This window comes from Oryx dammah, unplaced genomic scaffold (assembly GCF_014754425.2).
Source record: "Oryx dammah isolate SB20612 unplaced genomic scaffold, SCBI_Odam_1.1 HiC_scaffold_5, whole genome shotgun sequence".
Lineage (NCBI taxonomy): Eukaryota > Metazoa > Chordata > Mammalia > Artiodactyla > Bovidae > Oryx > Oryx dammah.
Window position 1 is genome coordinate 57,317,152 of NW_024070189.1, and position 10,335 is coordinate 57,327,486.

Consider the following 10,335-nt stretch of genomic DNA (forward strand, 5'->3'; position numbering starts at 1 on the left):
TGGCCATGGGCTCAGAGCAAAGCCTCTTCCAACAAGGCTAATTATTTCTAATCTGAGGAGAGGAGCATCAGTTCAAAGGGATTTCAGTTATGGGAGACAAGGAGCACTTTGCCTCTCTGACCCCCTAACACCCCCACCTCCTCCACCACCTGGCACCAGTAACGGAAGATAAATCTTCCCTCAGAAATATAATAGTTGTTCTTCCTCTTCCAGTTGAAGTCTCTGCCAGGTAATTAGCATACGCTGACACCTTGATAGACGAAAAGAAAGGCATGAGATAATTCCCTTTTTCTTTAACCATTATAGTATGAAGCCGCCTTTCAATTTGCCAGTTACCCAATCCAGCATTCCTGAACGCAGCCCACCGTGTGACATGTTATTCTAGCTGATCCTACCATTTCTGGTATTCATCACCAACCCCAGGTCACACTTCATAGAACAAATTCTCCCTCTTCACATTGACACGTCTCTGGTAGGAGGGGCAGCCGGGGTTCAGACCATCTGGAAATTTCAGCGATGCCCTCACACTTGATTGGGCGCCCCCAGCTGGCAGCCTGAGGCCTTACAAAGGGCCACAGAGCTCCCCGAGGGGCAACTTCAGAATCCTTCCCCTCTTCCTCTTTCCTGCTCCCCAAAGAAGCTGGCCTTTGACCAGGGCTCTGAAATCTGATGCAACAGGAGCTTCAGCTTGCAACTGGTGGTTTTTCTTTCTCCTCATCAACACAGACACACACACACATACACTCAGTCACTCTCTGGGCTCATGGGCCTGACATCTTGGAGTTGTGCCCAGCCTATTTAGGGGGACTGTGCCTCCACAGTCATACATATGTTTACATGGATATGATTTTCTCCTTGTCCATTTTGGGGGGTGAGGGATAGGAGAATGCATTAACTTAATTCATTTTACAAATGATTTATTGTTTACTAATGTGCCAGGCAGACAGGGATGAAAAAGACAGTTGAGGGTTCCTGCCTCATGGAGTTTATAATTCAGTCCTAGGAAACATTCAAGGAGTTATTAATAAACCATTAAAAGATATAATTTCAGATGGGGATATGTGCTGTTTAAGAAAACAAAACAAAACAAGTGAGCGTATAGGGAAGGTGTGGGAAGACTGTCTTAGACAGGGTGGCCTGAGAGGGCCTGAGATGTGAATTGATAGATGGTTGAAGGCAAACAAGCCAGCTCTCTATGAGCTCAGGGGTAACATTCTTGCAAGTGGGAACAAATATTGAGAACTTGAAAGCTTGAGAGCGGGTCAGCCTGCATCGGGTTCATCACTTTGGAGGGGTCTGTCCTGCCCTGACAGTTTGACATTCCCTAGGACTGCAGAGGGTGGGCCAGGGTGGGACAAGCAGCTTGCTCCTATCTTTGGTGATGGTGAAAAATAGCTGCCTGCGTCAACCAGTCACTCAGGCCCTCTTCAAGGCTGGGGGCAAGGCGCCCCACACCCAAGCAGAAACCAAAAGCCAGACCAACCCTATTATCCTCCCAAAGGCTGCCCAAGGGAGTCTAGCCCTCCATGCCTCAACCCCTTCTGCTCCAGCCAGGAGGCTCCCCTGACTCCACCTTCCCCTCCCCTGTTAGCCCACTGGTTCCTCCTCTTGGGTGGCGGTTCCTGACACCCTCACACCAGGCCCAGGGGCTGGAGGGTGGGGAGTGAGAGCTTGCCAGCTGCCTGAATCTGTGCGGACACTTCCCCCTTGTCAGTCAGCTAAGGGAAAGGGAAAATTTTCTTCAAAGGAAACTCACCTAGCAAACAGAGAGAAGGAAAACAAGAGAAAGAAGGGTGGGGGGTGTGGAATGAAGAAGCTGGGAAGTAGGTGTCTACAGAGCTGGGGTTCTGGATTCAAGGAATTCCAGCCTGGCCACAGCTCACTTGGCCTCCTGAAGACCTAGCCCCACCACCATCAAGATGCAGGATGGTCCTGGGACAGCACTCAGGCCCCCAGGTAATTTGTTACGGATTCTGTGGGGGGTGAAGAACATCAGCCCAGAGCCCAGCCAAGCCACGTGGAGCCTCTCCTTCCCCTGCCTCACAGGGAGGCCTGTCGGCACTCCTAGCCACCTCAGCCTCCAAACTCACCTCCCTACCTCGCCCCGTGCCCATCTCCTGTCTGTCTGCCACACATGAAAACCAGCGCTGCCTTTAAAAAAATTACATGAATCAGATGACATCATTGATGGATAAAACCCTCTACTGAATAAATACCAGGATGAGGGAAAGACAAAGGCCTGAATATATGGCATGAACAACACGAGCCGCCAGCCAGACCTCCCTTCAGAGATGGGCTGGTTGCTCCAGGTGCTGGGCTGCTGTGGGCAGACAGTCGCCAGCTCTCAGCACCTCCAGGGACCGCCTCAGCGGCAGAGAGCAGGGTTCAAGGTCGTGTCCCTTCCTGGGGTTTCCACATTCAAGAATTGACTGATGTAGGTCACGAAGGACATCTTTGGCCCAGCTCTGAAGGGCCATCAGCTGCCGAGCTCACCATCGCGCTAGTCAAGCCTGTCCTTGGCCCGGATCCCAGGTCCTCCTCTCCCGCTGTCCGAGCCAGCCTCCTTCCACAGGTGCTGATCCCAAGGGAACAGCTTAAGAAAATCTTGCACACTAAAGCAAAATCAAAAACAAAAATAGAAAAATTCCACTGACCTCCCATAGTATTTTCAATTAAAAAAATACATTTTTTTTTACGAGGGCCAATAGACCTCGCACACATGCCCTGAACCCAGCCTGCCTTTCTCACCTCATGTTACCGAGGTCCCTCCTGGCCACTGTGTCTAAAATTTCAACTTCATATAACCATTCATTTTTTTCTCCTTACCATTTATCACTATCTATCATTCTATATATATATTTTAAGCTAATTTATCTAGTTTATTTTCTGTTTCTGCACTAAAATATAAGCCCTAGGAGGGTGGAAATCTTTTACTTTTTTGTTCCTATTGTGCCTTCACAGTTCAGCAGAGTGCCTGACACACAGTAGGTTGTTTAGTGAAATCATCAACAAATCTCTTACCTGCTGCTATCTCACACAGCACCAGGAACATAGTAGGCATGAAATGAATATTGATAGAACAAATGAATGAAAGAAAAAATGAATAAAGCTGTGTCCGCTGTCTGCAATGGGCATCCCTCCAAAATCCTATTACTATTATTATTATTATTATTATTTTGCTCTAAGGGGCTCCTTCTTTCCTCCCAGTTCCCAAAGTTCTCTCTGGTAACCCCTCAGAAGTCCAAGGTCACAGGGATCTGTGGCAGAATTGTATATGTCTGTTCCCCAGCACCTGTAAATCCCAATCACAGACTCCCTGACCACGGGCAATGTGGGGAGTGGTTGCAAATCAGGACTCTGGAACCAAACAGCCTGGATTCGACTTTCAGTTCAACCATGTTTCAGTTGGGTGATCTTAACATCTGAGAGCCTATCATCTACAAAATGAGGAAGATGACTGCCTCCCTCCCAGGGCTCTGGAAGGTGCCTACTGAACACCGGCCCCCTGCTAAATCCCCAGTGCTCAGAAAGCAGGGACCAAATACACGAGGTCACAACTGGCTCCTCAGCACCTAATAGGTGCTCAATAAACTAGAGAGTGACACTCCGTGTTGCCCACTGTATACGGCTCCTGAATGCGCATGAGCGAACTAAGTGGTCAGATGACATAGCAGAGACAGACCTCCACTGGCCACATTCAGGGAGTCTCTGCCCGATCACCCAGGGTTTGCCTCCTCCTTCCCTGGCCTGAGGGTGGCCACTGTTCCCTCGTTTGGAGGTGGAGGTGGGAAGGAGAGAGTCCAGCGGTGGTCATCCTATGCCCAGGGGTCCCTGTGTACCCCAAGATCACCATGCTACCCTGCAGCCTCTCTGCTCACTGGCCTCTGGCTGAACCCCAATCGCTGCTCTTGCACCCTTCTCCTCACTCCAGGATCTAGCCTAGTCCCCCGTCCAAACAGCCTCGGAGAGCTCAGGCCACAGTGTTCTCTCCTCTTTCTAACCACCCACTACATGTATCGACGGAATCGTGCTTGCTGGCATTTGCTTCCACCTAGGCTGGCATTTGATTAGGTTCTGCCCCAGGTTCTCATCTCACTTGCCTGTCAGATCTCCAAAATCGACTTTAATAATAATAACGCTCTTGCACATCTGGGACCCCACTGGGCACTCACACAAAAGGCTTCTGTTGTTTTTATCTCTTTTTCCACAGCCACCCCACTGTGGAGAAAGTGGGGGTGTAGAATCCACCCCACTCTACAAATAAGGCAACCAACGCTCAGATAGGCTCACATCAAAACCCCTCACCCTGACCCACTGCCCTCTCACCAGCCCAGTCACTGGAACCGCTCTTCACTGAGATGCCCAAGCCAGAAACCGGGGTCACATCACCATGCTGTACCTCATCCTTTCTTTCAGAGGCAGACAGTCCCCAGGCCCTGCCTAGGCCACCTAAGTCTTTGACCACTCCTCAGCTCTGCTGCCTTAGTGCATGGGAGTTGGCTGTCCGCACCCCCCCCCCCAGAGGATTGCAAAGATCCCCTTCTTTACCTCAATTATTGTCCCATCCCCCCCCCCATTCTTCTGTGCACTTCATCAGAATGGTCTTTCCTTGCTACCCATTCATTTATGCATGTATGTGATCATTCACGCAATAGTTTCAAGATCTTACTCTGTGCCAAGTCACTGTTCTAGATGCTGGAGGTTCAGCAATGAACTAAACAAAGCCCTTGCTCTCATGGAATTTGTATTCTAATGGAGAGGTGGGGGATCAATAAGAAATGAGCAAATAAATACAGAGCATCTAGAGAGTGTTGAACCTTCATAGAAAGAAAAAAAAAGCAGAGGGAAAAAAGGAAGTGCTTGGGCAGTAGAGAGGCTTGGGATTATACAAGACAGGAAGGGGAGCGGTCTTCTGGAAGAAGTGACAGAGTGACGCTAGTTGCCACCCGGGGCTGTTCCAGGCAGTGGAACAACGATTGCAAAATCCTCAGGTGAGATTACACTCGGCAAGTTCATGTTTGAGGAAGTGCACAGCCACCAGCAAGGTTAAGGAGTAAGAGAAGAGGGAGAGATGTGGCAGGCAACTACCTCACCTGGGCTTATAGGCAGGGTTTGTAGGCCATCTTAAAGATTTTGGTTTTGAGTAAGATGTGGAGCTATTGGAGGGTTTGAGCAGAGGAGTGACACGATTTGTTGTACAGGATCCCTCTAGCTGTTGGATGGATAATACACTGCAGGGGGACAAGAGCAGAAGCAGGGGGACCAGTTAGGAAGCAACTGCAGCCATGCAGGAAGAGATGATGATGGCTTGGATGGGGAGGTGGCCGTGGAAGTGGTAAGAAGTGGTCAGATGGTGGACAACTTATGAAAGTAGAACCAACAATATTCTCTAATGAGTTAGATGTGGAGAATGAAAGAGAGGAGTCAGGAATGACACCATGGATGACTACAGATTTGATCTTGTCACTCTACCACTTCCCCATGGCTCTTCAGTTTATCCCAACCCCTTAACACAGATTATAAGTTCCTTCATGATCTGAACACCCACCCCCACCACTCACCTCCCCATGCTGTGCTCTAATCTTGGGCAAAACTAAATACTACTGTTTAACAGTTATTGAATGTTTACCTCCGACTGTGTGGATCACAATAAACTGTGGAAAATTCTTCAAGAGATGGGAATACCAGACCACCTGACCTGCCTCTTGAGAAACTTATATGCAGGTCAGGAAGCAACAGTTAGAACTGGACATGGAACAACAGACTGGTTCCAAATAGGAAAAGGAGTACATCAAGGCTGTATATTGTCACCCTGCTTATTTAACTTCTATGCAGAGTACATCATGAGAAACGCTGGGCTGGAAGAAGCACAAGCTGGAATCAAGATTGCCAGGAGAAATATCAATAACCTCAGATACGCAGATGACACCCTTATGGCAGAAAGCAAAGAAGAACTAAAGAGCCTCTTGATGAAAGTGAAAGAGGAGAGTGAAAAAGTTGGCTTAAAGCTCAACATTCAGAAAACTAAGATCATGGCATCTGGTCCCATCACTTCATGGCAAATAGATGGGGAAACAGTGGCTGACTTTATTTTTGGAGGCTCCAAAATCACTGCAGATGATGACTGCAGCCATGAAATTAAAAGATACTTGCTCCTTGGAAAGAAAGTTATGACCAACCTAGATAGCATATTAAAAAGCAGAGACATTACTTTGCCAACAAAGGTCCATCTAGTCAAGGCTATGGTTTTTCCAGTAGTTATGTATGGATGTGAGAGTGGGACTATAAAGAAAGCTGAGCACCGAAGAATTGATGCCTTTGAACTGTGGTGTTGGAGAAGACTCTTGAGAGTCAGGAGATCCAACCAGTCCATCCTAAAGGAGATCAGTCCCGAGTGTTCATTGGAAGAACTGATGTTGAAGCTGAAACTCCAATACTTTGGCTACCTGATGTGAAGAGCTGACTCATTGGAAAAGACTCTGATGCTGGGAAAGATTGAAGGCAGGAGGGGAAAGGGATAGATAGAGGATGAGATGGTTGGATGGCATCACCAATGCAATGGTCATGAGTTTGAGTAGTTCTAGGAGTTAGGGATAGACAGGGAAGCCCGGCATGCTGCAGTCCATGGGGGTCACAAAGAGTCGGACACAACTGAGGGACTGAACTGAACTGAAGCCCCTACCTTCAGGAGATAACAAGAGCTGACATTATGGAGTGCTTACTGTGCACGAGGCACAATACTAAGCACATTACACGCACTATCTCACTTAATCCTGCCAACACATCTTTGAGATAAACATGTTTATTATCTCCATTTTCCAAATGAGGCAACTGTGGCTCTCAGAGGTTAAGTAAACTCCCTAGGGTCAAAAGGACTTGGATGCTAAACTAATAGCTGATGAATTGAACTGATGACACTGGCAGTACCTGGTGCCTGCTTTTTGTGAGCCCACTGCCCTCAGCCCCCAAACTGGCACACCGTGGGCAAGGGGCTCAAGCAGTGAGCAGATCCCAGCTTTCAGGCCAGAGAGGAGGGCCTCCCTCTGCTCCCTCAGAGCTTCTCTTTGCTCATTCATCTCCCCCTTTGCACCCTCAATAAAAGTCCTGAGAGTGACCAATTGAAGGATGTGATTTACTCTGGAGAGCAGCACCATTTAAATGGAAACATTCAAACAGGAACAGAACTCTTCCGTGAGGGCATGGGCTTCAGAAGACAGCTGTGGATGGAGGGTTGTTGTTAGGAAGGAGGGGGGTGCCCGAGGGATGGGGAATGATCCTTTATTTATTTATTTCCCTCTCAGAGCCTTCACCTTTCATTAAAACAGCCTCCGGATGTAGGTGCAATCAAACATTCATTAGACAAGCAACGTACATTAAAAAAAAAACTAACAACGCCCAAACACACCACACACACACACACACACACACTCACACTCACACTATACAGCAATAATCAATCTGCGAAATGAAACCAGTCCCCTCCTTCAGGCAAGAAAAGCAGGCTGTGCGCCCCGCACGAAGCTCCAGAGGCAGTGGGTACGTCCCTGGAGACCGTGGCTCCCTCCCTGGCTGTGCACCCGTCCCTTAGCTTTCTGCTCCGAAGCTGTGACCCCAGGATTTGGCACCTGCGTGTGACGGGGACCTGTGGAGCAGTCTGTTCCCCCGCCAGCGGGCTTGACCCAAGGGGGTCCTTCCCGGCGCTTTCACTACCCGCCTCAACAACTTTGCCCACCGGTCTCAGGCGCGCACAGAGCTCTCCCTTGCATTTGTTCGCACATCGTGACCCCAGACTCAGAGCTTGGCCCTAGCGGTCGTCTGCACAGGGCATTAGCATTTTCCCAAAGCCATTTCTGGGTGGTTGGGGGAGTGGGCAGAAGAAGGCAGTTGTTGGGAGACCTCGGCTCTCCTTCCCTCAACCACGACCGGCTTCCCGGAGGAGGGGACGGCGGCGGAGCGGGGGAACCGGGCTAGGAAGTGAATCGACAGATGGGGAGTAGGAGGCTCTTCCCAGCATATGGAGCCGCGTGGGCGGAAGGAGTCTGGGCCGGGTGTGGGGGAGGGGCACAGGGCGCCGTAGAAGGTCCCGGGAGCCGGGACGCGCGCTGGAGTTGGGGTGGGCGTGTGAACTGGACGGAGAGGGGAGGAGGTAACTCTCCAAAGATGCGGGAGGGACTGTGGGGGCGGTCTCGGATGCGCTCACCCTGGAGCCTGCGGAGGGCGCAGCACACCCAGCGCCTTGCGCAAGGGCGCCCCCTGATGGCGCCTCTCATGTCAGGCAAGGCTTCTGTTTTCTTCCCTAATCAGTTTAACAAAATCCTTCACAAAGAGCTTCCTAGGAGCCCCGTCGCTGGGCTGAGCTCTTTGGAGGATACCACCGTGCCCATTTTTCAGTTAAGGTAATGGAGGCCCAGCGAGGTTACACCGCTAAACCTTGGAGGCAAGAGGCAAGATTCAAGTCTATGCATTCATTCATTCCATAGTCCCCATTAAGAAGTCCCTACAACCCACTCCAGTATTCTTGCCTGTGAAATCCTGTGGACAGAGGAGCCTCGTGGGCTATAGTCCATGGGGTGGCAGAGTGGACACGACTTAGCGACTAAACAACAGCGACAATTGGGGGGATACTTCAGTACAGGAGATCAACGGATCCCTGGCCTCCTGGGGCTTATGGTCTAGGTGAGGAGATAGACAGTACACAAGTAAACAAATAAATAAGCAAAATAATATGAGTGCTGTGGAGGAAATAAACCAGGGTGTGGAACCAGGCAGCAAGTGCTCTCAGCTTCCCCCGCCTGCCTTCCCCTCACTGCTCCCTGGGGAGTAGAATTTGTCAGCCTTGGCTTCAAGGCAGGCAGTAAAGGATGGTGGCTCTGGGGGAGAAACTAAGGTGTGAGGGGGTGCAGATTCCCAAGACCATTCTTGGGTGCCGCTCCCTTCCCTGGCACCCCCTCCCATGTGCCACCACCAGCACCTGCAGCCCCAGGCTTTCCCACTGTGGCCAACAGGCTGAATTATTTTCTCATCTCAACCCGATGAGTTTTTAATCTGTCTTTATACAGAAGCCTGGCTGCCTGCGCAGGGATTATTACTGACTTCTCTGCACATCGATCCTGCCTCCCCTGGCTGTTCTGACCAAGTGAGGCTCTGAGACAGAGGTGGGAGGAGTCTCCACTCTGGAAGGATTTAGGGGTGCACCAGTGCTTGCTGTGGGTAGGGGCCTGCAACATTCAGATGGCAGATGCTCAGGATTTCAGGGGCACTGCCCTGCAAAACAGGGTGCAGCCAGGGTATAAAGGCGTGGGGATGAAGGGGCAGCGTTCACCATTTGAGCTCAGGAGATGGGGCTGCTTCCATAGGGCCAGGTTACTGCTCACTTGGTAGATCTTGCATCTTTGGATGTAAGGAGGCAGAAGAGGCTAAAATGGCCTGGGACAGGGACAGAAGATCAGGAGAACAGGGCTCTGAACCCACCTCTGCTACTTCCAAGCCGTGTGCCCTTGGGTAATTGTTTTTCTGTAAAATGGAGGTGAGGAGAAAATTCTGAGGATATTTAATGAGGCAGTGTATGCACATGGTTTTCACACAGTAAACACACAGTCGTGTCTGCTATGGCTATTAATATCATCATATATAAAATGGAAGTGGGAGTGCTGGCTCTGCTTCCTGGACGGAGCTCTGGCGAAACACAAATGGACAGAGGCGCCAGGCCCACGTGAGGACTATTGCTGATCCATGGCCAGCTCACCATTGCTAATAAAGGTGTGAGGAGGCGAGAGGCAGACACACATACTTAGTCGCTCCCGCACTGGGTCAGTGATAGACACATACACACACACACACTGACAGCTGTTTAGACAGATACACCTCCCCCACCCCTGCCTTCATACTCAGCCCAATAGCAGGCACTGTGGAATAGAAGCGCCCACACGTGATTTTCTGTCTGCCCTGGCATCAGTAGGTACTTGAGAGTGGCCTTCAAGCATGCAAATCTGAGCATTTTCATTGTTTTCACTTCATTCATGGTCCTGGAACAAGCTCCTGATGCCCTGGATGGCCTGGCTGTGTCTTCTGGTCCCACCTTGCCACTCACCTCTCCTGCCCTCTGCACGCCAAGCTCCCTGGGGCTCCTATGCTATACTTGGTACCTCTTGTCTCTGCCCTCACATGTGCAGTTCCTTCTTCCTGGGACATTTTTCCATTCAGACTCTAACCCTCTGATAACAGAGACTTGGGCTATTGGTTTATCATAAGTAGATGATCAGAAACTATTTATTGAACTGAGTTGAATTCATCCACATCCCAACTGGCTCTTTCTGGCCTCAGCTCAAACTTCAC